The sequence below is a fragment of the Oryctolagus cuniculus genome, chromosome 18 (genome assembly GCF_964237555.1).
Source record: "Oryctolagus cuniculus chromosome 18, mOryCun1.1, whole genome shotgun sequence".
NCBI classification, from domain to species: domain Eukaryota; kingdom Metazoa; phylum Chordata; class Mammalia; order Lagomorpha; family Leporidae; genus Oryctolagus; species Oryctolagus cuniculus.
The window spans coordinates 39,852,695-39,880,562 of record NC_091449.1 but is presented as its reverse complement, the minus strand read 5'-3'; the positions used below and the strand labels follow the sequence as shown (position 1 = coordinate 39,880,562).

Genomic DNA, 27,868 nt, shown 5'->3' with positions numbered 1-27,868 from the left:
GAGCATATGGAATGCCTTCAGTATTTTGTGATTATAATACTCCAATGAATAATTTTGAAAAATATCTTTTTAGTATATTTTGGAGATGCATGTTCAGGTTACATTCCTGAAAGTGAGATTGCTGATTCAAAAGGTATGTTCCTATGTGACTTGTTAGATATGGTCAAATTCTCCTCCTAGACATTTCTATCAGGATGCCTTTGCACAAGTGATGTATAAAAGTGCTTGTTCAGTCTTGCCAAGACAGTAAGTCACCAATCTCTCAAATTTTTACCAAATAAATGGGAAATAGTACCTCAGTGTTTTAAATTGTATTCTTTTCATTATGAGTGAGATTGACCACTTTCCATATATGTTTAAGGGCTACTTTAGATTGTATATGTGTGTGTTATTGTCTGTTCATGTTGTTTTCCTATTATCCCATTGGGCTTTTGGTCTTCTCTCTCTTTGATGTTTAAAAGTCTTTAATATATTAGAGATATTAGCCTTTTGTCTGTGGTATATGTTGGAAATATTTTTCCCTAGTTTGTAAAAATCTTTCAACTTTGTTGTGGATATTTTTTTCTTTTCCCGTATACATTTTTTTTTTTACATTTTATAGTTAAATTTGTTAATCTTTCATTACAACCTTTTTTTTTTAAGGGAAAGGGTTTATTGGGGAACACCCTACAGACTGGAGTGAAAGGGGCGGCAAAGGAAAAAGAGAAGGAGAATACAAGAGAGAGAGACAGAGAGGAGGGAGAAGAGAGATGAGAGGAGAGAAGCCAAGAGAGGCCAAGAGAGCGCAGGAGAGAAGGATCAAGAGAGCACGTGTTGGCCGGTGCCGCGGCTCACTAGGCTAATCCTGCGCCTTGCAGCACTGGCACACAGGGTTCTAGTCCCGGTCGGGGCGCCGGATTCTGTCTCAGTTGCCCCTCTTCCAGGCCAGCTCTCTGCTATTTGGCCCGGGAGTGCCCTGGAGAATGGCCCAAGTGCTTGGGCCCTGCACCCCATGGGAGACCAGGAGAAGCACCTGGCTCCCGGCTTCTGCTCAGCACGATGCGCCAGCCGTAGCACGCCGGCCGCGGCGGCCATTGGAGGGTGAACCAATGGCAAAGAGGAAGACCTTTCTCTCTGTCTCTCTCACTGTCCGCTCTGCCTCTAAAAAAAAAAAAAGAAAGAGAGAGAGAGAGAGAGAGAGCGAGAGAGCGAGAGAGCGAGCGAGCTTGTGTTCAGGAACAGGCCCTTTTAAAACTTTGCCTGTGGGCAGGCAGGGAAGCAGAAGCATCCAATCCCATTAGGATGGGGGTGGAGCCTGGCTCAGGTAGCTGGGCCATGCTGCCACCTGGCTAAAACTGCACCAGTTTCCTACAACTGGGTTTTGAATCAGAGTTAAAAGCCTTTATCTAGCCTGTTGGTTAAATACAAATTTATAGGCTTCCCTACTCCACCATTGTAATTTCTCCTTTTCAATATTTTTTCTAGCTATTCTTTCTTGCTTTATTTTGCATATGAAATTTGGTTTCAACTTGCCTAATTCCATGGAAAATTTGTTGGTATTCTTGTTGAGATTGAGTTAAATATATCAATCAACTTAGAAAAAGCCAACATAATTATGATGGTGAATCATCCTATCCAAGAATAGAGGATATTATTCCATGTGTTCACGTCTACCTTGTGTCTTTGAGGAATATATAGGTAACATAGTATTTTATTTTATTGCTGTATCAATTACTGCTGTATTTTATTATTTAATGGCCTCTTGTTACTGGTATCCACCTTTCTACTTATTTTAATCCTTATTTATATTTCTTAGTAAGCTATGTTCCCCTATGTCATTTATGAGTCTGTAGTTGATACTTGAATTTCTCTCCCCTTGCTCTTCATGGTAATCTACATAAAAAGTGACCTGGAAAGGAGTCTTGTTAATGGGGACCTGGCTGGGTTGGGGAATCCTGAGAAGGAGCTATAATCTCCATGGGCAGGGCCTGGATAGAATTAGAGTGGTCTTAAGTGGAAGGCTGATCAGTTACTCAGGAATGAGAAGATATTAGCACAGACAAGGCTTGCCTTCAAGCTGACTCATAACAGAATCCAATTGGTGACAACTTGAGATATAAGAAAAATGGTGGTATAAGACTAGAAAAATAGGCAAAAATCCTGGGGTTAATGTGATGAAATAATGTAGTAGCATGAGCCTGGACTCTGGAGTCAGACTTTCTGGGTGTGAAGTCTGATCTGCTGTTTCCTGGCAGGTTAATCCTTGGTTTCTCATATGTGAAAGATATTATTAACAGTACCTATGTCAACTTTGCTGTAATGATTAGAGATAATGCACATAAAACACTTAATATCTGTTAGATGTAGATATGGATGGTCAGCTCTCTATAGGGGATTCCACATTTACAGATTCAACTAATTGCAGATTGAAACTATTTGAAAAATGCTTTTATCTGGACTGAAAATGTATAAACTTTCTTTTCTTGCCATTATTCCCTAAACAATTGAGTATAACAATTGTTTACTTAGTATTTACATTGTATTAGGTATTGTGAGTAACCTAAGGTTGATTTAAGGAATACAGAAGGATGTGCATAGGTTATATACAACTACTATGCCACTTTATATGATGGAATTGAGGAATTTATAGAATTTGGCATCCACAGGGGATCCTGAAACCAATCCCCTGTGGATACTGAGGGTTAACCATAGATATATATGTATGTGAGTCATAAAATGATATAAAACATCACATCACACAGCCCAGACTAGAAAAGACTATGCTGTAATAAAATATAAGCCTGTAAGCTGTACCTGGAATTCTAATCTTTCCTCATTATCCCAGAACTGTGGTGCACCTTTTAGTCTTTGGTGGAGTGGGAGGTGAACAGCTTGTCATTATCCTTCAGTTTGGGTCTGTGTCTAGGAGCCTGTAGTTTCTAATGTTGTACAGAAGATTACACGCTTAATAAGGGTTTTGGTGCCCCCACAGAGCTAATGGAAGATTAATCCTATGAGTTTTGGGGGCTTATTCATGGGCATATTCTTCCCTGGGGACTCTTTCTCCCTGTGGTCTGAGATTTTGATTAAATCCTTGACATTCTGAGCTGCAGGAAACTGTTGTGACTTTGGTGAACAACCAATGGAGAGGAAGGAAGTACAGAAGAAAGTAATGCTTTGATTTATATCCTATTGGCAAGGATGTTGTCATTTACAAAAGAACATAGTAAGTGTGGGGTTAGAGGAGAGCTGTGTGGATATGTAATGGGTCACCTTAAACAGTTACTTCAGTACTAAAACAGTAAGATTTCAGGTAGGAGTTTAAGGACAATGAAATTGTTAGATGGGCCTAGGGCTGCATTTCAGCCTCTCATGTAGTAGCATATGGTGCTGGGATATCTAACTTGGCAAAACTAGCAGAGTTAAAAGTCTACTGGGAGGGGCTGGTGCTGTGGTGTAATGGGTAAAGCTGCCACCTGCAGTGCCGGCATCCCATATGGGCTCCAGTTAAGTCCCAGCTGCTCCACTTCCAATCCAGCTCTCTGCTATGGCCTGGGAAAGCAGTAGAAGATGGCCCAAGTCCTTGAGCCCCTGCACCACCACATGGGAGACCCGGAAAAAGCTCCTGGCTCCTGGCTTTGGATTGGCTCAGCTCTAGCTGTTGCGGCCATCTGCGGAGTGAACCAGTGGATGCAAGATCTCTCTCTCTGCCTTTCCTCTCTCTGTGTAACTCTGACTTTCAAATAAATAAATAAATCTTTTAAATAAAAAAGTCTACTGAGAAAGTCTGGAAATCCTGAGGATTTCTTTTCACAGGCAGAAATAAAAGGACTATCATTTAGGGAATAAATGTAATTGCTATGAATAGGAGAAAGGAAAAAGGGAAGGAAAGCCAAGGGAAGAACTGAGGGACAAATTTAATCAACAAAATGAAACAACAAAAAGGTCAAAAATCAAAGTCAAGTTCTATCTTACTTAATTCAAGATATCTGATCAGCTTGTCATCATAGAGAGGGAGGGAGCATTCTGAATAAATCAAATAAATAGAGAACTCCAATATTCAGGTTAACTATTCATTTCATCTGTTTCCTCTATCCCATAATTTTTGCAAATTTGTTTGAATGACAGAGTGATGGGAGAAGAGAGAGAGAGAGAGAGAGAGAGAGAGAGAAACTGTCTGCAGTTTCATTCCCCAAATGGCTACAGCAGCCAGGTCTGCACCAAGCTGAAGTCAGAAGCAAAGAACTCCATTCAAGTCTCTCACATGGGTGACAGAGACCCAAGTACTTGGGCTGTTTTCTACTGCCCAAGTAGAAGTTAGTAGGAAGTTCCTGCATAAGCAGGAAGTTGAATTGGAAACAGAGCAGCTGGGACTCGAAGAGCATTCTTACATAGAATGCCAGTGTTATATGTGGAAGCTTAACTTGCTGCTCCGCAATGCCTGAACCTATCCCATAATTTTTAGTAGCCCATGTGAGAAGTTGAGCTTTGTTGATTTGAGTTTACTCTTCTTTCATTTCCTTTGTCCTGAGTATCAAAAGGCCAGTGAACCTTAAAATAGCCAAATGGCAGAAAACCAAGGGAATAGGGACAAGCTTAAGTGCCTGGCCTAGATAATTAGTCTTTGAATAATCAAGTATGGGGTGCATTATAACCTTCATATGGACACAGTAATTAGATTTAGAAGTTTTGAACTATGATGTTGTAATTTGTATGTGTAGGTGTGAAGTTGGATAGTTTGGGGACAATTTAATTTCAATTTTAGCAACATAAGACTTGATCTTGTGTTTTCTAAACCCGACCATCTTGGTCTGTATTTCTGGGAACTCCAGAAGGATGAAACAAATGCTTGAACACAATGCAGGAATGACCACAGGTGCAATTCCTTGCTTTGCTTCACCCTTATTATTTTGCATGCATGTAGTGTGTCCTCTCCAGAGAAGCTTTCATACTCACTGTTTTGAGACACAGCTGACTCCCAATTATAAACTAAAAGCAATTATTTGGATTCTCACCATGCATTTAAGATTATAGTTTTATGTTTATTTATAAAAGATACCACAGACCAGGCAAACAACTTACTTAACATGCAGCATGTGCTCAAACTGATTTAAAGCAATAACAACAGGCAGATCCCTAGTGATTCTCCAAAACATTCTCTTTCTTCCTCTGCAGTTGGAATCCAGATGTCTAGCTTTGAAGTTGATGTGTTTTCTAAGTGTTGCACCTTTCTGGATTTTGTATGTATTATAGATGAAGAGAAAGAGAGAACATTAAGAATCCTAAACTATGACATTTCAAAGCTCAAGTTTAGGAGTTACTTGGATTAACAATTAAGCTTTCTATTTTCTATTTTGTTTCAATTGGAGTTGAAAGTTCAGTTGTTAACGGAGACATTGACAAAATGGAATTTCTGATTTTCCAGAAAAACATTTTTATCCATTTATTAAGCGCAGAATATGTTTGTAATTCTGTAGCTCCAACTCTAGATTTCAGAGAACCCAGAGAAAGTAATACTCAACTCAAGTACCCTTAAAAGAAATCCCTTGAATTTTGATTTGAACAAAACATAATTAATTGAAGCCCTCTTTAAAAACAATCATATTCAAGGCTTATCTGGGGGAGTTTGTATTTTAAAAATGTCATGCTATATTTAGAATAAAGTATAAAATTGAAAATACCAAAGCATAACACAAAACTGAAACTCTTAGCAGTCTACCATGCCTTACAAAGTGATTCTAACCGAAATGTGGAAATTTTTGAAGACTTAGTGACTTTCCAGCAGTACCAAATCCTTTGAAATAAAATATAAGATTTATACTCATTATTTTTCATCCCTTAACCTCTTTGGACTTAGCAGACATCTTGGTACTCTTCTGATATTTCATTTTTAATCTATGTATATTTCAAAACTTCCCAACTATATTAGATGGTTCTGAAGATGGGAGTTAACTGAAAAGTGATCGCTGTTAAATATAAGAGTGGGAATAAGAGAGGGAAGAGATGTGCAATTCGGGACATGCTCAAGTTGACTTACCTCAAACGGTAGAGTTAGAAATATACCAGGGGATTCCAATTCAATCCCATCAAGGTGGCATGTACCAATGCCATCTCACTAGCCCCGTGATCAATTTCTGTTCATAATTGATCTTAATGATAGGACTAAGAGTCAAAGGGAGCACATAAACAAGACTAGTGTCTGCAAATACTAGCTGATAGAATCAAAAAGGGAGAGAACGATCCAACATGGGAAGCAAGATACACAGCAGACCCATAGAATGGCAGATGTCCTAAACAGCACTCTGGCCTCAGAATCAGCCCTTAAGGCATGCGGATCTGGCTGAAAAGCCCATGAGAGTATTTCAGGCATGGAAAGCCAAAACACTCTGGCAAAAAACAAACAAACAAACAAACAAACAAACAAAAAAAAAACCCTAAATGAAAGATCTCCGCAAGTGAGATCCCAGTGAAAAGAACAGGTCATCAAAGAAGGAGGTACCTTTCTCTGAAGGGAGGAGAGACCTTCCACTTTGACTATGACCTTGTCTAAATATGATCAGAGTTGGTGAACTCAAAAGGCTTCCATAGCCTTGGCGACTCATGACAAGAGCCTAGGGTGATTACTGATACCATAAATAAGAGTGTCAATTTGTTAAGTCAACAACAGGAGTCACTGTGCACTTACTCCTCATGTAGGATCTCTGTCCTTAATGTGCTGTACATTGTGATTTAATGCTATAACGAGTACTCAAACTGTATTTTTCACTTTGTGTTTCTATGTGGGTGCAAACTGTTGAAATCTTTACTTAATATATGCTAAACTGATCTTCTGTATATAAAGAGAATTGAAAATGAATCTTGATGTGAATGGAAGGGGGAGGGAGAGGGAAAGGGGAGGGTTGCGGGTGGGAGGGAAGTTATGGGGGGGGAGAAGCCATTATAATCCATAAGCTGTACTTTGGAAATTTATATTCATTAAATAAAAGTTAAAAAAAATAAAGAAAAAAAGATGGGAGTTATATCTTAAGTTGTTTTTAATGTTTGTACAACATCTAGCAACCTACCTTGTTACATTAAAAGTCCAATAGATACTTCTTTTTTTATTATTTAATAAATGTGAATTTACAAAATGCAACTTTTGTATTGTTGTGGTCCCCCCCCCAACCTCCCTCCCTCCCGCGGCCCTCCCCTCTCCCACTCCCTCTCCCATCCCACCCTTCATCGAGTTTCATTTTCAATTACCTTCATATACAGAAGATCAACTTAGTATACACTAAGCAAGGATTTCAACAGACTGCACCCACACAACCGCACAAAGTATAGGGTATTGTTTGACTAGTAATGTTGTTTTTAAGTTTCATAGTAAAACACATGAAGGACAGAGATCCTATGTGGGGAGCCTGTACCAAGTGACTCTCGTTGTTGATTTAACAATTGGCACTCTTATTTTTGATGTGAGCAATCACCCGAGACTCTTGCTATGAGCTGTCTAGGCTATGGAAGCCCCTTGAGTTCACCAACTCTGAACTTGTTTAGTCAAGGCCATATCACAGTGGAGGTTTCTTCCTCCCTTCGGAGAAAGGCGCCTCTCTCCTTGATGGCCTGTTTCTTCCGCTGGGGTCTTGTTCACCAGGATCTTTCATTTAGATTGTTTTTGCCACCGTGTTGTGGCTTTCCATGCCTGTGAGACTCTCATGGGCCTTTTAGACAGATCCGAATGAACCAAGGGTTGATTCTGAGGCCGGAGTGCTGTTTTGGGCGTTTACCATTCTATGAGTCTGCTGTGTGTCCTGCTTCCCCCGCAGGATCATTCTCTCCCTTTTAATTCTATCCTTCATTATTTGCTTACACTGGTCTTGTTTGTAAAATCTCTTCATCACTTACCCTATCTTTTTTGATCGGTTGTGTACTTATACTTATCACTTTACCAAGTGTGCTGGCATTGGTACATGCCTCCTTGAGAAGATTGAGTTGAAATCCCCTGGCACATTTCTAGTTCCACCATTGGAGGTAAGTCCGAGTGAGCCTGTGCCAAGCGATTTATCTCCTCCCTCTATTATTCCTACTCCTATGCTTAACAGAGATCACTTTTCTGTTAATTTTTAAACGCCTAAGAATGATTGTGTATTGATTACAGAGTTCAACCAGTGGTATTAAGTAGAACAAACCGAGCAACAACAACAACAACAAAAATACTAAAAGAAATAAAATAGTAAGTTGTTCCTCAACAGTCTAGACAAGGGCTGATCATGTCATTGTCTCTCATAGTGTCCATTTCACTTCAATGGGTATCATTTTAGATGTTCATTTAGTTGCCATCGATCAGGGAGAACATATGATATTTATCCCTTTTGGACTAGCTTATTTCACTCAGCATGATATTTTCCAGCTTCCTCCATTTTGTTGTAAATGCCTGGATTTCATTGTTTTTTACTGCTGTATAGTGTTCCATAGAGTACATATCCCATAGTTTCTTTATTCAGTCATCCGCTGATGGACATTTAGGTTGATTCCATGTCTTAGCTATTGTGACTTGAGCTGCAACAAATATTGAGGCTCTTTTTTTCTCCCCTTTAATTCCATTTGGGTAAATTCCAAGGAGTGAGATGGCTGGGTCCTGTGGTAGTGCTACATTCAGGTTTCTGAGGACTCTCTAAACTGTCTTCCATAGTGGCTTTACCAGTTTGCATTCCCACCAACAGTGGATTAGTGTCCCTTTTTCCCCACATCCTTGCCAGCATCTGTTGTTGGTTGATTTCTGTATGTAAGCCAATCTAACCAGAGTGAGGTGAAACCTCATTGTGGTTTTGATCTGCATTTCCCTGATGGCTAGGTGATCCTGAGCATTTTTTCATGTGTTTGTTAGCCATTTGGATTTCCTCTTTTGAAAAATGTCTGTTAAGCTCCTTGGCCCATCTTTTTATTGGGTTGTTTGTTTTGATTCTGTGGTGTTTATAGATTCTAGTTGTTAATCCTTTATCTGAAATTAAAGGGATACAAATGGGAAAGGAGGAAGTTAAACTATCCCTATTTGCAGATGACATGATACTATATATAGGTGACCCAATAAATTCCTAAAAGAGACTATTGGAACTCATAGAAGAGTTTGGTAAAGTAGCAGGATACAAAGTCAATGCTCAGAAATCAACAGCCTTTGTATACACAGATAATGCCGTGGCCGAGGAAGAACTACTAAGATCAATCCCATTCACAATAGCCACAAAAACAATAAAGTACCTTGGAATAAATTTAACCAAGGGTGTCAAAGACCTCTATGATGAAAATTACAAAACCTTAAAGAAAGAAATAGAAGAGGATACCAAGAAATGGAAAAATCTTCCATGCTCATGGATTGGAAGAATCAATATCATCAAAATATCCATTCTCCCAAAAGCAATTTACAAGTTTAATGCAATTCCAATCAAAATACCAAAGTCATTCTTCAAAGACCTAGAAAAAATGATGCTGAAATTCATATGGAGAAACAGGAGACCAAGAACAGCTAAAGCAATCCTTTATAATAAAAACAAAGCTGGAGGCATCACAATTCCAGACTTCAAGACATACTACAGGGCAGTTATAATCAAAACAGCCTGGTACTGGTACAAAAACAGATGGATAGACCAATGGAACAGAATAGAAACACCGAAGATCAATCCAAACATCTATAACCAACTCATATTCGACAAAGGACCTAAAACCAAGCCCTGGAACAGCCTCTTCAACAAATGGTGCTGGCAAAACTGGATGTCCACATGTAGAAGTAAGAAGCAAGACCCCTACCTTACACCTTATACAAAAATCCACTTAACATGGATCAAAGAACTAGAGATGTGCCACGATACCATGAAACTAATTGAGAGCATAGGGGAAACCCTCCAAGATATTGGAACAGGTGAAGAATTCCTGGAGAAGACCCCAGAGGCATGGGTAATCAAAGATAAACAAATGGGATTACCTCAAATTGAAAAGTTTCTTTACAGCAAAGGAAACAGTCAGGAAAGTGAAGAGGCAACCAACAGAATGGGAGATGTTATTCGCAAACTACACAACCAATAGATACTTCTTCATTGATTTAATTGCTGATATTTAAAATTGTTTCATATAATTGTCTTAGTTTTCTTTAAATATATGATCTCCAGATGTTTTCCCATTCTGAAATATGATTTCATTACATTTGGAAACTCAATTCCCTGCTAAATGCATTCTGGTAAATGAGAGACACCTGTATAAATATGCTCCTCTCATAACCAACATATACAGAGGCAAAAGTAAATGTAATCGAGGAGAATGGGGCAAGCCTATATCTTATTTACATTAATTAAAGAGGTTTCAGGGACCAGCACCTGGCTGCAGTCTGGCCTAACTCTGGCCGTTGCAGCCATCTGGGGAGTGAACTAGCAGATGGAAGATATCTTTGTCTCTCCTCTCTCTGTTTCTCTGCCTTTCAAGTCAATCAATCAATCAATCAATCAATCAGTCTTTAAAAATTAAAATGAAGAGGTTTCAGGAAGAGTTGGGTATTGATAATTGCTAAAGTAGCTAATAAAATAAACTTGTTTTTCGTGTTAGTGCATACACTGATAAAAGAGTAAAAGGGATTTGTATTTTAAGTAGCAAGATTAAAACTTTGTCTAGGGAGTGGTATTGTGGTGCACCAGGTTAAGCTACCACCTGCGATGCTGGCATCTCATAAGAGTGCTGGGTCGAGTTCTGGCTGCTCTACTTCCAATCATCCTTGCTAATGCACCTTGGATAGCAGCAGCAGATGACCCAAATAGCTGGGCTCCTGCCACCAACATGGGAGACCTGGATGGAGTTCCAGGCTCCTGGCTTTGGCCTGGCCCAACAACTGCCATTGTGGCTATTTGGGGAGTGAACCAACAGATGGAAGAGCTCTCTCTCTTTCTCTCTCTCTGTAACTCAAATAAATAATTAAATCTTTAAAGAAAAAAACTTTGTCTATACCTGGTTTCCTTGGAGTACATCTAGTTTAGAGGATATGAAAATTTCACACTCATAAAGACATTTGTCTCTAAAGTCCTACAGCTGTACTACTGACTTCTCCTTTGAACTCTGATTATGTGGGTTGAGAGGTCTGGCATTTCTGCAAGCAGAATTAATCTCCTAAATAAATCCAAGGTGTACCTTCTGGAGTTGAATAGGGAAGAGAAGGATGGTGTTATTGGAATTAAAATAGTAAATGGATTTTGTAAGCTGACTTGGGAGGAGATGGGATGCCAGCTATTTCATCCTAAGAATGAGCCTGGGTTTTATTCCTTTTAGAACATGGCTTTTGCACCTTGCAACAGTTGCAGCGTAAACCAAGTGCTTTTGGACAAAGGCAGTAGAAATGATAGCAGATCTCATTCAGAAGCCACGTAAACTCTCTCTTCTACCTTCCTCCATTAGAAAAAAGTCTGTCATCTTAAAATCCATTGTTGACAAAAGCCCCAGAGTTCAGCCCTCTTCAGAAACTTCCCATCTTGTTGCTGTATGACCTGCTGATCAATATCAGCTGCTGGCTCTGGGCATTAATGGAGTTGTCAGTTATTAAAGCCACAATGATCACCATCCAGGTTAAACCTTCAAATGAATGAAATTAATAAAAATAGATCTTACACATTTGATTTATTGACAATAATATCCTTTAAATATGTGTAGGATGACCCCAAAACACATCATATAGTGGTTCTTATTACTTTGAGCTCAGTGTACCTACCTCCATTTTATTGAGATTGCTCCCAGTTATTAGAATGACGCCTTGTATTTAGCAGGTTTGCGATAATCACTCCTTAAATGACTGAACAAAGTGGAATTTGTTGCTGATATTTAAGCCCGAGTGCCATGTTCAAAATACTATAATGAGTCTGGTGTACAAATAGGAGATGTGTGAAAATGCCAGCAGGTTCTGCTTTCTATTTCTTTGTGTGCAGCAAAGAACCACATGGCATTTCAGAAGTGGATGTGGTTGAGAGGGCTGAAGAATGGTGTTTTTTTTTTCCTCTTTTGCTTTCAGTGTCCTAAGTGATGATACTCCAACTTTTCTGCTCTAATAGCCTAACAAGAACCACATTGTAACTCCAGGAGCCATTTTTTTTTTTCGTTCTAACTGGTAGTTCATTCTTTTACAAGGAAGATTGTTCTATTCCAAATACACTTATATCACATCAACCATTCTCCTTCTCACTCCTGCTATGAATGGTTCTTGCTGCCTTGGCATTAAACTACCCAGAAGCACTTAGGGTTGTCTACATGGGAGATGCATTGCTTACTTGTTCTCTGAGATCATTTATGAATGCTAAATCATGTCAGTGCTCACATTCACTTCTTACAGACTTCACACTAATAATTATTAATCTCAACAAGCCTTGGTTTGTTCTTATTAATCTTCCCCTTAGAGGTCAGATTTAAAGAGACAGAAAGCTCAGAAAAGTGTAACTTGTATCGCCCATTTCAGAAAACTCTATTCCTCTGATTTACACTTGCTTTTCTTTTGCTAGAAAAGAGACCTGCATTCTACAAAAAATCCAACCAGAGCAGGGTTAGTTGTCTGGGATTTTCAGTAATCTAATAGAACAAGTTTAATGACTCAAGAGAGGCCTGCTAGATATTGTAGCTCACGGCTTATGAAAAGATATACTATGTTAATTTTCTGAACTGGGTCTCTTAGGCTGAACCACATTATTTTGGTAATACCTCTCTTGAATTAACTGCAATTATTCAAGTATCCAGCATCTGCAACTCAACAAGGGAAAGGAATCCTTGGATGCTGGAGAGTTATTGAATTCCAATGGGACCTTATCCTCTGTAGAGGAAACTGGCTAGTAGATACAGAGCCTTAATGGTCTGGGGTAAAATAAATATTTTTTATGCAAGAAACATACTTCTCCTCTACTGGCAAATGTGGATAATGAGCAGCTTACACTTTTAGAAGACCTCAGTGCTCCTCATTTTTACAGGATGATGAATTCCATACCCTTCCATGCAGTATAGAGATCATTTTGCCCTCTGGTTCCCATCTTCCATCCTAGCCTCTGCTCACCACCTCCTCCCATCCTTCCTTCCAGTTGTACTGAACTGTTTTCAAGCCATATTCTTGTCCCCTTATCTTTATACAGGTTTTCTGCCTGGAATATTATCTGTTTTCCTCACATCTGCCTCACTATTAATAATGGCAATAATTTTGTGCTTTGGCTTTGAGCTAAGCAGGACTTCATGGATTCTCCCATTGAATATTTATAACAACCCACGAGTACTATAATTATTCTCATATCACAGATAAGGAAACTGAGACTTAGCAAGTTTAAGAGCCTCACCAAGGCTCACACAACTATTAAGGGGTAACATCAGGAGTTATAGCTCAGTAATGTTACTCCAGAGCCTGTTCTAGTCTGCACTGCCTCTTAGCATGTGAGCTAAGCATGGTTATGTAGCTAATTCCTACTCATTATTTAGACATCACTTGCTCCAAAATATTTCCTAGTGGATTATGTGCCCTTCTTGTGTTGGCTTCTATTACACCTCCTATTTCTCCCCTTATAGCACTTATCATATAGCTACTCTGTAATTGCCTGTTTATTTGTCTGTATCACCTCCTCCCCCATGCTTCTGAGGCCAATAAGGCAGCATCCTGCCTGCTCCTGTTGCCACTCCTATTATCCCAGTAGCCACTGGGAAGTTTGGCATTCAGCAGGAGCTCAGTAAATGTTTGTGGAGTAAGTGATCCTTTGACAGAACTTAGCTCCTCTAAAAACCCTGGACAATTGTTTTTGCAAGAAGAGGTTAATCCCAATCTTACTGATTTCATATTTTAATATAGGAAATGGTCAGCAGCTTCTCCTTTTTCTGGGACTCCAGAATTATATGACTAGATTGAGGTTTTCTTATGGTGAACAGGGCCTAGTCATGAGTCAAAGCCATCACTCAATTTGGCTTTTGCTCATTCCAGCTACCCCTTTTCCCCATTAAATTATTGTTAGAAAAGAGATAAATGAGGAATTGGCTTGTTGCTTTACAGAAAGATTCACCAAAGGATCCTCATTTCTCATTTGACTTATTAACTAATATCAGATAATATTGCTGGAAAAGACACTGGACTATAACTCACTCAACATTTTTTAATCAAGAGAAAAGATTGAAGCCTACAGAGGCTCAAATTCATCTGCTAGTTAGTAGCCACCAGAGCTATCATCCACATCTTTTGATGATGCACTTGAAATATGAATATTGTACAAAACCTCTTTTAACTTTCACATTTATAGGGATAGATGTGTTGTCTCTATAACTATTTTTATAATTCATATGAGATCAGCAGTACAGAAACAAGAGATGGTTTTAAAACTTTTTATTGAAGTCAGATGTACATTCAGAAAATTTATACTACATGATGAACTTTCATCAAATGAATATATGCATGTAACCAGTACCCTGATTCGTGGTAATTAATATACAGAGTACAAAAAATGTAATGTATATGAGTGAGATTGACATTTTGAGATTTGATTATTATTTATAAACCTTGTCTATTCACTTGAGGAACAGTGGTTTTTCTGCTTCCTACTTGATGAATTCTTTATTTTGTAGAGGGTTAAACTTGTGGTTATAAAACTGGAAGTATGTCATTGTAAAAATTAAAAGAAAAATAAGAAAAGGAGAAGGGACGGTAGGAGTGAGGGAGAGAAGGCACGGTGGGAAGTATCATTATGCCCTTAAAACTGTATATATGGGAGTTGGTGTCATAATATAGCAGTTTGGGCCATCGCTTGCAATGACAGCATTCCGTATGGGCACTGGTTCAAGTCCCAGCTGCTCTACTTCTGATCAGGCTCCCTGCTAATGCACCTGGGAGAACAGGAGAAGATGGCCCCAGTCCTTGGACCATTGCACCCCTGTGGGCGACCTCAAAGAAACTCCAGGTTCCTGTCTTCTGTTTGGCCCAGTCCTGTCTGTTGCAGCCATTTGGGGAGTGAAACAATGTATGGAAGATCTCTCTCTGACTCTCCCTCTCTCTCTTGTAACTCTGCCTTTCAAATAAATAAATCTTTTAAAAACACCTGTCCTGCATATATGAAATATATGAAATTTGTTCCCTTTATATAAATTAAAAAGTAAAAAAAAAGAAATGGACGTGAACAATGGAAGATTTTTAGTACAAATTATATATACCATTGTCATAGTATATTATCACCTACATACGTTTTAGAATATGTATTACAGGCTTATTTTGCAAAGACAAAAAGGGTTTCATAAAACACAGTATCAAAAAGTAAAAAGAACACACTAAATATACAACTGGTAGCAGGTAAGTCTGCAGCCTATCGGTGATAGGTCCTTCCAGAATCAATAAGGTTTCTTTTCAACTGTTATCTCAGTTATTTATAGATGTACTGGCTTTTAATAAGAGTCTCATAGGCTGGTGGGCAGGCTTCAGTCACTAGTTTCAGGATCTGAGTCATGTTGGCATCTAGCTCAGCATCCAGGTGTCCTTTACCTTTTGACATGTAGGCATCCAACTGGTTGTCTAGCTCCTCATTGGCCCACACAGGGTAAGTAAGGGCACCTCTCCCTTGTCCACAGCCTCTGCCTCCAAGGCCTCCTCTTCCTTGACCTGTCATACTCCAGCCTCTACCACTAATTCCACCATGACCCATAGCTGAATGCCCTAGGCTCCCTCTCCTAGGACCTCCACAACTTTGAACATCACCTCTTCTTGAGCCCATTTGGGGAGCCACAGATCATCCACCTTGGAGCACAATCCTGCCTCTAGGTAGGGTTCTGGTAGCACATCCGCATGTAGTCCATCTCTGGGAAGCCTCTCTGAATTATGGGCAGGGCTTTAGCTCCAATTGCTCCCCTGGCCAGGGCTCCTATGAGTTGACCTAACCGTGCCTGGATGTTACCGTCACCCAGACACTACTTTAAACTCTGCTAAAATTTTAATGCTGCCTGGACAGAGGGTCTATTCTCCATCTGCTGGGCCAGTCTTCTGTTTCTGGCACAGGCTAGCTGCTGCTCTTGCTGCAATGAAGCCCAAATATTCCCTGGCATCAGCTGTTTGTTCTTCAGTATGTTAGTAAAGTGCTCATTTAGAGAAATCTTGGTGGTATTTTATAGCACAACTTTCAGCACTGACTGTACAGCCATCTTCAAATCCAAAGAATCAAAGGAAACAGATGTCAGTTCCCCTTCTGGGGCTGCCACCATGGCTGTGGCAGGCAGACTGGGGACTGGAAGAACCTCAGTTGGTAATGGTGGAGGAGCTCCAGTTAGCTAGCTGGGCAGTTGGGTCATAAGTGGTAGACTATGATGTTGGTCCCTGGTTTGCTGGCTGCCTTGTTGGCCAGCCAGACTGCTCTTCCCTGCCTGTTGTCTGTGCCACCACAGCTGCAGCCTCTGACTCCCTCTCACTCTCCAAAACCATTACAGGTTTGTATTGAGAGGTAAGTGGGGAGGAGAAGTATCTTAATCTGTTTTGTGTTGCTATAACAGAATACCATTGATTGGTTAATTTATAAGGAAAAGAAATTTGTTTCTCACATTTCTCAAGGCTGGAAAGGTCAGCATTGAGGTGCCAGAATCTGGAAAGAGTGTCCTTGCCGTGTCATCCCATGGTGGAAGGTAGAAGGGCAGAAAAACATGTGTGAAAGACCCAGAGAGCAAAAGGAGTCCCTTTCATCACAAATCTACTGTCACAAAAACTAACCTACTGCCAAGATAACATTAATCTATTCATGAGAGCAGAGCCCTCAGGAACTAAACATGACTTGATATACCCCAGCTCCCAATCACTGTTGCACTGGGGATTAAGTTTCCAATATATGAACTTTTGGGAGATACACTGAAAGCATAGCATGAAGGAACTTTTGGATGACAATTTTATTTTCATGTGAAACTCTCATAACCTCTTTTTTTAGGGTCACTTTCTTTTTTTTAATTTATTTTTAAGGAATACAAATTTAATAAGCACGATTTTAGGAATATAGTTATTCTTCCCACCATATCAGCTGTCCCTCCCACCTACACTTCCACCCCTCCTCCTCCTCCCTCTCCCCTTGCCAGTCCCATTCTCCATTAAGATTCATTTTCAATTAACTTTGTACACAGAAGACCAATTCTGTATGTAAAGATTTCAATAATTTACACACGTACATACACAAAAAAAACTGTTTGATGACTGGTTTTACAGTTAACTCTCAATACAACTTATTGAGGACAGATATCCTGCATAGGGAGTTGGTGCACAGTGACTCTTGTTGTTAACAATTAACACTCTTATGTATGACGTCAGTGACTACCTGAGGCTCTTGAAATGAGCTGCCTAGGTTGTGGAAGCCTTTTGAGTCCACAAACTCCATCAGTATTTGGACAACGCCATAAGAAAAGTAGAAGTTCTCTCCTCCCTTTAGAGAAAAGTACATCCTTCTTTGATGACCACTTCTTTCCACTGGAGTCTCACAGAGATCCTTCATGTAGAACATTTTTTTTTTTTTTTTTGCCACAGTGTCTTGGCTTTCCAAGTCTGAAATGCTCTCATGGGCCTTTCAGCCAGACCAGGAAGTCTTAAGGGCTGATTCTGAGATAATCTCTTAAGATAGTATTTAAAGTGTGTATTTACCTTTGCTTTCGGGTAATGATGTAGTTTACTATTTGAAAAACTGATATGTTATCAGACTGATATTGTAAAGTTATAAAGAGCAATACTTATGTGACTCTAGCTCATATTCTCAAGTATCTATTCAGAGCACTTTTTGAGCATTTATCACATGAAGTTTGTAAGCATAGGTGCATCTTCATTTTTTTAAAAGGAAGATGAAATCTCCAATCTGTTACCAGCTATGTGCATACTCTAAGCTGTGGTGGGTGTGCAGTGAGCTCTATATGTGTTTTTGCTCACTATTTTTGGCAAACTTGGCTATACTTCTGAGTGGATTGACTGTCATTAGGATGCCTGACTGTGAAGCCAACCTGATTCCATTCTCAGCCAGCTACCCTATGCATTGACCCAGTTCATTAACACCAGGCTTTAAATATCCAAGTAAGGAAAGACAAAAATTTCTATTCTCCTTGTCGGCTTTGCCCAAAATTTTGGAAAACTATTTAACCAGAAATTTTTCTTCATTCCAAGCCTTTTACATAGTAATAGTAAACATTTAGAAGGATGAAACTTCTGATTAAAATTGGATCAGAATGTTACACTCATTTGAAAAGCATATTTTCACTGTACAGTTCAATAAACAGAACAGTAACTGGACGATTTCTTGAAAAGCCCTCATGAACTCAGTTTCTTAGTTCAATAAATTTTTAGTAATACTTAACATCCTGAGAAGATTTTTTTTTCCTATTCCCTATCTCCAGTAAGGATAGAATTCATACCATTATTCAGAGCAATGGTTCAACTAACCTCAATTCAGAAAAAAATTCTTACCAGTTTTAAACTTTATCCCTGCTATCTAGAATAGCCACTTCAGTCGATAACATATTAATCTACTTAATTAACATGCACTGTGCCTTCTTCAAGGCTGAGCAGAGTCCAATTATGGGCCATAGCTAATTTTACCTTTTTCTTCTTTGTATCTAGTTCTGCTTTCCCTCTGCTCCCCCTAAGCCTTATCTGCTTACAAAAAAAGCTCAATAGGAGACAAGCAGTAGCATAACAAAATTAAATAGAAGCCATAAAAAGGCCTGGGAATTTGAAAGATGCCTCTTAACTTCAGCATGGAAGCAGTAAGACCTGGACCCTGTCCTTAGCTTGGACAATTTTGTGGCAAGTACATAAGAATTATTCTGTTTGTTTGCTATTTTGTCTGCTATTTTTCTTAACATGAAAGCTATGTCCAAGTGGGGTCACTATTGACATTACACATTCCCCAGTAAAGAGAAGGGTTGTCTCCCGGTGACAATTCAGAAACCTGTTAGAGACTGTTAATTTTGTTGTTCATTTAGGCATGCATGGTTACCACAGCAACAGCAATCTCATAGTTCCTTCAAGCCCTCTGTGCAGTGAGCATCTGCTGAGAGTCCTACAAAGGTGTCATAGTTTCTCTGCTTCCTGTCACAGACTGAACCGCTCCCTCGCTCTCCTTATGAACTACATATTTATTGAAAATCTCTAGAGAGAGAAGAGACTCTTTGCTGGAACTGGTGAAAGAAGAAATCTAAATGAAACAAAGGCTTTTGTTTTCTGTAGGCTGTTGCAGAAAATCTCAGAATGGTGGGTTTGGAAGTTGGATGATTATTAAAAATCTTTGTCAGCTGAAATGTGAATAAGTCCTTGGCAAAGTTCACAGCCAATCTTTTATGCAGGGTGGCCAGGACACTGAGTGTCCTGATTAAGCCAAAATTGTAAATTCCAGCCCAAACTCCCAGTGGTGTGCAGTAATGGGGTGCAATCTCTTGCCAACTATTTTTCATAATCCAAGACTTTCTCCTTAAGAACCATATAGGTTTCAGAAAATATGTTTCTTAAAGGGACACATTTCCTTTCTCTTTTTCATAACCATGGGTGCCGGAGAAAGCTTGTATGTTTTTGAAGGCTTCTGTTGATATTGATACACAATCATCCTCAAAGACTGTTTTCAATATAAATGCTTATCTTTGATTCCATTCTTTTTTTTTTTTCAGATGTGAAATGCTATCATTTCTTTTTTTTATTTATTTTTTATTTTTTAAAAACTTTTATTTAATGCATATAAATTTCCAAAGTACGACTTATGGATTACAATGGCTTCCCCCCCATACAGTCCCTCCCACACACAACCCTCCCCTTTCCCACTCCCTCTCCCCTTCCATTCACATCAAGATTCATTTTCGATTATCTTAATATACAGAAGATCAGCTTAGTATACATTAAGTATGGATTTCAACAGTTTGCTCCCACACAGAAACATAAAGTGAAAAATAATAGATGATTTTTTTAAATGATGATGAAATCAGAGCAGACCTATTGTCATGTTTAATCCCAGTGAGAGTCAAGTTGGGAATTGATAATTTCTTTTTTTTTTTTTTTTTTTTTTTTACAGAAGATCAGTTTAGTATGCATTAAGTAAAGATTTCAACAGTTTGCACCCCCATAGAAACACAAAGTGAAATATATTGTTTGAGTACTCATTATAGCATTAAATCTCAATGCACAGCACATTAAGGATAGAGATCCTACATGAGGAGTAAGTGCACAGTGACTCCTGTTGTTGACTTTACCAATTGACACTCCTGTCTATGGCATCAGTAATCTCCCCATGCTCCAGTCATGAGTTTCCAAGGCTATGGAAGCCCTCTGAGTTCTCCGACTCTTATCTTGTTTAGACAAGGTCATAGTCAAAGTGGAGGTTCTCTCCTCCCTTCAGAGAAAGGTACCTCCTTCTTTGATGACCTGTTCTTTCCACTGGGATCTCACTCGCAGAGATCTTTTGCCAGAGTGTCTTGGCTTTCCATGCCTGAAATACTCTCATGAGCTTTTCAGCCAGATCCGAATGCCTTTAGGGCTGATTCTGAGGCCAGAGTGCTATTTAGGACATCTGCCATTCTATGAGTCTGCTGAGTATCTCACTTCCCATGTTGGATCACTCTCCCCTTTATTTACTCCATCAGTTAGCGTTAGCAGGTACTAGACTTGTCTATGTGCTCCCTTTGACTCCCAGTCCCTTCACCATGACCAACTGTGAACTGAAACTGATCACCTGCAACAGTGAGATGGCATTGGTACATGCCACCTCGATGGGATTGAATTGGAATCCCCTGGTATGCTTCCAACTCCACCACTTGGGGCAAGTCAGCCTGAGCATGTCCCAAATTATACATCTCTTCCCTCTCCCATTCCCACCACCATGTTCAACAGGGATCACATTTCAGTTAATTTTCAACACTTAAGAATAACTGTGCATCAATTACAGATCTAAACCAGTCATATTAAGTAGAACAGATAAAAAAACTACTAAGAGGGATAATGTATTTAGTTGTTCATTAACAGTCAGGGCTATGCTGATCAAGCCACCATTTCCCATAGTGTCCACCTCACTCCAACAGGTTTCCCTCTTGGTGTTCAGTCAGTCGTCACCGATCGGTGATCATGCATTCACCAATCTATTAGAAAATTGTTCATTTATTTAGCAAACATTTGTTGAGCATGCGTTATGTGGATACTCACCCATAATGCCTGTCCCTGGAGTCCACTTCAGCCTACTGCCTTAATTTTGCCCTTGGCTAACATGACAAACTCCTATCAGAAGTCCACAATAAACTTGAGCATTTCCCTGGCCTGAACAATGTCACTGCTAGAAATCTACATTGCCAAAATAATCATACAGGTGCATTTAACAATAAATGTTAACTGAGGCATTATACATAATTGAAAAGCTGGAAAGAACCTTAGATTTTCATCAGTAGGAAGAAAGTTAAGTGAATATCCTAACAGTAGAATATACTGCCACCTAAACAAATAAGTTTGATGTATTCTGCAAATGCATCAAAATATCTTCAAGACATATGCTGTATGAAAAAGCAATTCATAAAACAGTACATAGTGTATGATTCTATTTATGCTAAAAATACCCACACAGGAATGAAACAAAATTACATCTATATATGTGAATATATTTGTATGAAAATTGTGATATCCCTATGTTACTAAGCTGCAGCATTGAGGTTAAGTAATAAGTTCAGTGATGACTGGCTTTTTAAAAAAAGATTTATTTATTTATTTGAAAGTCAGAGTTACACAGAGAGAGAAGAGAGGTAAAGAGAGAGAGATCTTCCATCTGCTGGTTCACTCCCCAGTTGGCTGCAATGACTAGAGCTGTGCCGATCTGAAGCCAGGAGCCATGAGCTTCTTCTGGGTCTCCCATGCGGGTGCAGGGGCCCAAGAACTTGGGCCATCTTCTACTGCTTTCTCAGGCCGTAGCAGAGAGCTGGATTGGAAGAGGAACAGCTGGTACTTGAACTGGTGCCCATATGGGATGCCGGCACTGCAGGTGGCAGCTTTACCCGCTATGCCACGGTGCAGGCCACAATGACTGGCTTTAAATCCTGGCACAACACTTATTTTATGTGAACAAATTCCTTAAAATTTCTGTGCTCTATTTCCATTTATCTAAAATAGTTCGACAATTTTGCCTAGATCAAATAATTTTAAATGTGTAGGAGAAAGTCTAGAAGGACACATTTGATTACTGTAAGAAGCTGGTTAGTGTCCAATGCTCTTGTGAAGTTAGACTATATTGCACTCTGGTTGTTTCAATTCTTTAATCTTATTTCCCACCTAGGCTGCAACTCTTGATTATGGAGACTCTATTACAGTTTTCCTGTGGCCTTTGCAGAAGCCAGTACAGTGCTATGCATATGGTTGCTACCAAATTTATATGCTTTAAAAGAATACGGACTTATTATATATAACAAAAAATAGCATTTTAACTTGAAATTTTTAATAACATGCATTCACCAATCTATTAGAAAATTGTTCATTTATTTAGCAAACATTTGTTGAGCATGCGTTATAAACCAATCATAGTAGATGTTAGTAGATATCATGATGAGGAAAGCCTTATGTAAGTAACTGATTAGGCTGAGTTCTCTCTACCTAAGGGTCTGAATTGGTACAAAGATTGACAGGTTGTCTTGAATAGATTTTATGCTGTTACTTATAATCCTTCCACTTTGAAGAACATTCTTCAATGACTTAGACGAAATCTAACAGAAGAAACCAGCAGGTCCTTGGAGAAGCTGATGGAACATGAAGTGCTACAGCTCATTCTGAAGGCCAGAGACACTAAGCCTCCTTTTCTATGATTGAGAAACCTGCATAAATGCTTCAGTTACCAGCAGCCCTGAGGGTTAAGACTCACTGCCTCATTGCCACACTGCCAGAGTTGGAAGCTCCACCTTACCATGTACCAGCTAGGCATCTTTGAACAAAACACATACTTTCTCAGCCTCAGTTTCCTCATCTGTTGAATAGAAATAATGATATAAGCACTTTGGGTTGTTTTATAGGTGAAAAGAGATGATACATTTAAAGTTTAGCATAGTGATTAGTCTAAATAAGATTTCAACAAATGGCAGCAACTATTATTATTATTTAAAAACTAATCAAACAACAGTTAACAAGAAATCGAGCTCTTGAAAATGGCTAACAGAGTAGATTTTAGGTGTTCTGACTACAAAAAAAGAAGGAAAGATTTGTGAGGTACACATTAAGAAACTTACTTTAGTCATTCTACAATGTCTTCATATTTCAAAACAACATGTTATACATAATAAATATATAAAATTGTTGTCAACTGAAAAGTAAACTTAAAGATGCAATTAATCTTACCAAGAAATAAAGCAGCCAATCTATTAGTATTCAGGCTCATGGGACCAGGTAAATGTAGAAAAGAGATGAGAGCAACAAATTTTAGGAGATAGGGAATGATGAGAACCAGAGTGCAACTGATAAAATGAATGAGAAACCTATGATTTTAGAGTTAAAACTCATTCATTTATTCATCTGACAATCTATTCTATTAATATTTCTTGGGCACTTACTATGTGCCAGGACTTTTTCTAGTTTCTGAGTTTATAATATCCCTGCTCTCATAGTGCTATTTCTAATGTGGGGTACCCTTTCTTATTACCAGATGGATTTTTTTTTGCACTAAATGCTGACCCTTTATCCTCTGTTTTTATGTCTAAGGAAAGTGCATTAGTAAACAGGAATAACCCATTCTTGGGCAATGGGGAATGCAAATTTCCTTTTAAAGTACATAATTGTGACACCATGCAATGGAAATAATACTGAATTCAGAACAAAGCTAATCTTCCATAGAACAGCATCAGAAGGATCTGAGAGGCTTGGAGAGGACTAGAAGAGTAGAGGAGAAAAACACCATCATTCAGGTATGTGAGCATCAAGAATACAACAAGACTTTTTTTTTTTTTTTAACAAAACTATGGGAAAACTCATAGCCTGTCAGGGCAGAGTCACAAAATGTAATGAAAAGGCTCCTGTCTCTACCCCAGAAAGGTCCACAGTGCTCTCATGTCTGCTCTCTGAGACCTATCTGTCCAGCTCTTTACCTACTGCATTCTATTTTGTGAAGCCGAAGCTGTGTCTGAGAAGGAGGCAAACCTTCCCTCTAGGGAGGTCACTGAAGATTGCAGTGCTTTGCTCCATGCAAACAGTCCCCTAGGGAAGGAGGCTTCACTCTCCCTGCTGTGTGAATAGATTGAGGAGCCCCCAAGACCTGGCAGCAGGTCAGTGCCAAGCTAACCTTCAGAACCAGACAGAGGTACAGCTTTTTTTTTTTTTAAGTAAGAGCTTGAATCCTGTTTTAGAAGAGCATCCCTGCTTCTTGTTATTTGAACTTAGTCTCCATGAATCAGAGTATTGTTCAGCAGATCCATCTAGCAAAATTCATCATTCAAAGGCTTCTAGTACTTGACCAATTCACAGAGAAGTTCAGTGGAGCCAATGACAGCAAGTCAAATAGTGAACCAAGATCAAGTGGCTAGTTGGTGAAGGTGTTGGACTAGAAACAAAGTTACCAGTCTTTGTTCAGGGTTCTTTTCTCTACAGGAACACCTTTTTATTAGCAATAGGGAAATCTACTTAAAAATTCCCTGGAGAGTTCCATAGGATGAATCCTCTTGGGTTTTATTCTATAGTAAAAATAATCTGGTGGTTTTGGTTTTTCTTGTCTTATGAGCTAGAGGAGTCAGCCAGTGTGGCACTGTCTCCTGCTTTTCTATGTGGTCATTATCTATACTCTATTCAGACCACATTTAAGACTACTGGATCTTAAATGATACCCCAGGGACTGTTCATGTGGTCATCTGTGGGGAGGGAAGTGGGGAGGTGAGCATGCAAGTCAGATTGATCAAAATATTTCTTCTGAAAGCTTGCATACTTCCAGTGTGAATTCACTCTGGAAGACTGCCATATTTTCTATTTTAAGCTTGCATGTCCCCTTTGTCGCTGAGCTGTTTCTTCTTATTCTATTGTGTAGTGTGGAAAGTAGAGATGAAGATAATAGATCCTGGAATTACACTGATTTAAAATCCTGGCTCTGCATTTACTAATTGTATGATGATGAGTAAATGACTTCATCATTCTGTGTTTGTTTCCTATCTGTAAAATGATTTGAAAATTTTATTTAACTCAAATGATGGATGTAAGAACTAACTAGATATAGTATAGACACATTAGAAATAGTACTTGGCCTGCAGTAGCCACTCAATGGATGTTGTTAGCTCTCACTGTTAACATCTGCTGCTCATGTAACCCAGCATTGTGAACACTAGATTGATGGGTCAGGAGACACAAGATCTGATCCAAGGTCTCACTTCTACACAGCTACTTGAACTTGGACAGTCACTTGGCCCCAAATCAAAGAATGCAAGATTTGGAATCTAGCATTTAGTCCAATCTCCTCATTTTACAAATGCATTCAGGACTCAAAGAAGAAGGGACTCATCTGAGGTCCCCAGGGAGCCCATGTCCAGGCAAGGATCAGCTACTGCTACTGTCTTCCCATCATTACTTTAGAGACAGAAGACATTTGTCCCTAAGACATTTGCTAAGACCTGGGGATTTAGAGGTTGACTTTGGGCTCTTAACATGCTGTCCTGGGGTTGTAGCCACCCCAGAGGCAGCAGCTGTTACAGTCTAATATTTGTATGTCATGACTGGTGTAAGTATCAGAAGCACAGTGGTGATGCTGCTGCATGAAACCCACTGCATTTGTGGAGGATACACAAACTCGTTCCAGGCCCAAAGGGCAAAGTCGAGCAGGTTCTTACAGTCCAGTGGTTTAATATTGACTCTTTTTCTTCTTTCCCTTTCTTGGCTCCTCCTGGAAAACCTGAATGCCATTATCTCTAAGGTTGTGGTGGTCTCCTCTTAAACTCTCATTACGGATCATTGCTACTCTCATTACGGATCATTGCTATCCCTTTCCTTCTCTGCTCTGACTCCCACTCAGATCCTGGGATTATATGTTGATCACAGGAGGTACTTCAAAAAGTTCATGGAACTTGAAATAAAAAGATGTTTATATTGGTGCAAACTATTTTTTATTCCATGTACAGTTTTTTTTCATAATAATCATTTTCCATGAACTTCTTGAAGACTCCTTGTATTATCTACTCTTGAGTATATAGCTTTAACCTGCAAGATCCCATTTCTGTTCTGCACCTTGGCTGCAGTAGATGCTCAAGAAAGAGAGTCTTCTGCTCATTATCCTAAATATATATGCTGGCTTCTAGCTCTGAGCCATTGATTGTGTTATTCTGCTCCATTGATTCTTGCTTAATCTTCACAGATTTGCTTCTACCATTTTATAGGGCCCACCATGGTTCCCCTACTCAGAAATGTTCCCCTGTTCCTTAGAACTTTCAAAGTCCATATTGACTATAAGATTGTCTGAAAAGGTCTTCCCTCCTTTAACAAGTTCCTTAAGAACCAGAAACTGAACATTTTTTTTATCCCCCAAAGCCTTCAGCAACGCTCTTTGCCTATTGCAGAAACTCGGTTAGAATAGCTGGAACTGTTGACTGGTTGGTGGGATTGTAGTAAGGAAATCAAGTCTTTTTTTTTTTTTTAAGATTTTATTTATTTGAGAGGCAGAGCTACAGAGTAGGAGACAGAGGGAAAGGTCTTCCATCTGCTAGTTCACTCCCCAAATGGCTGCAACAGCTGGAGCTGGGCCAGTCCGAAGCCAGGAGCTTCCTCCCAGTCTCCCATGTGGGCCCAGGGGCCCAAGCACTTGGGCCATCTCCCACTGCCTTTCCAGGCCATAGCAGAGAGATGGATCAGAAGAGGAACAGTTGGGACTGGAACCGGTGCCAATGTGGGATTTGCCAGTGCTGCAGGTGTAAGCTTAGCCTACTACGCCATAGTGCCGGCCCCCAGAGGTCAAGTCTTAATGAAAAGGTTCTTCCTTCATTATAAAAAGTGCTTTCACTGGGCCGGCACCGCGGCTTACTTGGCTAATCCTCCGCCTGTGGTGCCAGGACCCCAGGTTCTAGTCCTGGTTGAGGTGCCGGATTCTGTCCCAGGTGCTCCTCTTCCAGTCCAGCTCTCTGCTGTGGCCCAGGAAGGCAGTGAAGGATGGCCCAAGTGCTTGGGCCCTGCACCTGCATGGGAGACCGGGAGGAAGCACCTGGCTCCTGGCTTTGGATCAGCGCAGCTCCAGCCATAGCGGCCATTTGGGGGGTGAACCAACGGGAAAAGGAAGACCTTTCTCTCTGTCTCTGTCTCTCTCTCTCTAACTCTGCCTGTCAAAAAAAAAAAAAAAAAAAAAGTACTTTATCTCTGGGTAATATTGTGAGTCCCTGGAAAATCAGTCAGCCAAGCATCTTTTTCTGGTTACAGCCATTCTAAGGCTTCTTGAAAGTTTGGCAATGTCTAATCATTTTGAGAATTCTGTATTTTAGAAATCTGATGTGACACATTTTTGAAATTAAAGTCAATTAAAATTAATTTGCTCTTTTTTTCTGCTGGCACAAACTGATGATGCAAGATGGACAAGCAAAACAATGAACATACTTTTAAAATGCAAATAAATGTTTAAGGACATCAAAAAGCAGTGAGTGAAGGGAGCCCTGGAGTTGTTACTCACACTCTGTTCATTCACTTAATCAGTAAATATATTCATGCCGTTTGATTTTCTGTGTTTCAGGCAGAGACACACTTGTGTTATGTTGCTTATGCAAAATCCTGGAGAGCCTTTTAGTACAGCACTATGCCTCTGAAATTCTATTTGCTAAAATAGTGGTCAGAAGTAGTTTGTGTTCATAAATCAAACACAGTATTCTCTAAGATCAAATTCTGCATTACAAATTTTATCCACAAATTTGAGAAAAAAAATGAGAAGAATGCAGAGATTAATCCTTGGAGGCTCTTAAATAAGCCTCT

At 39.5% G+C, this 27,868-nt stretch overlaps 1 protein-coding gene and 1 pseudogene across 8 annotated transcripts in view; one reads left to right on the top strand and one right to left on the bottom strand.

Moving 5' to 3' along the window:
* Nucleotides 1–27,868, top strand: part of CES5A (carboxylesterase 5A) — a 372,636-nt gene that overhangs the window by 78,991 nt on the left and 265,777 nt on the right. The window contains exon 1 of one of the 8 annotated variants that reach the window (XM_070061936.1): nt 7,148–16,407. The exons of 6 other annotated variants lie outside the window; for them this stretch is intronic. The gene's annotated coding sequence lies outside the window, so the exon portion shown is untranslated. Of the gene's footprint in view, nt 1–7,147; nt 16,422–27,868 lie in introns of those variants that run through there. One more of the 8 variants, XM_070061938.1, reaches the window with a different exon arrangement.
* Nucleotides 15,409–16,125, bottom strand: LOC127491355 (chromatin target of PRMT1 protein pseudogene; annotated as a pseudogene).